Genomic DNA, 1796 nt, shown 5'->3' on the forward strand with positions numbered 1-1796 from the left:
CCCCCACACACACACACACACTCACACGACACAAACCCAGGGTCTGCGGGGGCGGTGGAGGTTATTTGTTTGTTAGTTTTTCGGGGGTCTCTGCACATGTTTCTCAGAATGATAGACATGTGCATGTACTTACAAATTCTGGTTCTTCTAACATAGTGTAAAGCAACATATAACCCATGGCCATGGGGGTGAGAAAGAAAAAACGGACTATTCTCAGGCACTGCGTAACAACACTACATGTACACGCGCTTCACAGAGCATGACGTATTGACAGCCTTAAAATTGCTCATGACAAAGCTTCGGCTACAGTTCAAATGTCAACAGACGCACGCCACCGCTGACTATGTGGGAAAGGCATCGAGCCAGTTCGAGATTGAAGATCGGGCGGGGTGATTGAGTTTGGGCCTAGGCGGGGCACATCTGCTCTAGAGAGGCTGTTCGAGAGGACAACAACAACAACAACAACAACAACAACAACAGAACCCCCATTCAAATAACGTAGGCCTATCAAAGCAAATACATAATGTATATGTATGAAAGTACCGATATCGTCATATAATTTATTGAGCAAGAATTCAGAGAAAGACAAACCGTGTTGCTTTACAACAAAATATATAGTTCTACAGCAGTTCACGTGAAACACCGGGACCAGAGACGGAATGCGTTGCACACAAGGAGATTAGAAGTAATTGATAATCTAGTGGGTAGGCTGCCGGGCTTGTGTTCTTGATCGTGAGATTGGTAGTTCGGGAGTTCGAGCCTCAGTTCGGTAAAACGTAGTAATCCTTTTGAATAGGCACACACAAATTTTCCAATTTGGCTCGGTTCTATCGGAGATGGACATGAAATTCGGAGATGCAGCCTGAAATTATTAAATTTAGCATTTTCAGGATGGAGTACCGCGTAAGGCCTTGATCCTTTACTTCGACGAGATCGACAGACAGACAGACAAATAGATAGATAGATAGATAGATAGATAGATAGATAGATAGATAGATAGATAGATAGATAGATAGATAGATAGATAGATAGATTTACTTCGACGGCTCGGTAGTTTATAATTAGAGTAATTAAGAGGGATTATTCGGTCTGACCGCCATGATATTGGAGAAGAACGCACATGGGGATTTTGACTGCACACTAGACGGTCATATAATCGCCTAGACTGCACACCATCGAGTAGGCCCATAGCCTAGGCGATCATATGACCGTCTAGCCCATAGCCAATTCATGGAGATAAAGACCGAGTTCGAATAGCACCTGATTGAGCCGTTTAATTAGTTGTTTCAAGAAGAGTAGAATCTAGGGTTTACAAAAGATGCCCCGAGATAGACAGACATATAGACAGACATACAAATAAATATGTATATATATATATACATATATATATATATATATATATATATATATATATATATATATATATATATATATATATATATAGAGAGAGAGAGAGAGAGAGAGAGAGAGAGAGAGAGAGAGAGAGAGAGAGAGAGAGAGAGAGAGAGAGAGAGAGAGAGAGATGGAGAGAGAGAGAGATGGAGAGAGAGACCGAGAGAGAATGAATTTTACTTTCTCTTTCAGCTATTAAATGAACATGCATATTATTTTAGTGAGATATGATAGATTATAGATAGGCCAACAGCTTCTGCGCTGAGCACTGAGCAATGCGCGCGTCTTTTGTTTCTTTCGTTTCTTCCTTCTTCTGCACCATCTTTTACAAGGCACATAGCCTTGCTGATCAAGGGGAGACAACTGTAAAAAATTGTTGTCTATTTAAATTGCCAAAAGTTTGA

Source organism: Aplysia californica, unplaced genomic scaffold, assembly GCF_000002075.1.
Source record: "Aplysia californica isolate F4 #8 unplaced genomic scaffold, AplCal3.0 scaffold00048, whole genome shotgun sequence".
Lineage (NCBI taxonomy): Eukaryota > Metazoa > Mollusca > Gastropoda > Aplysiida > Aplysiidae > Aplysia > Aplysia californica.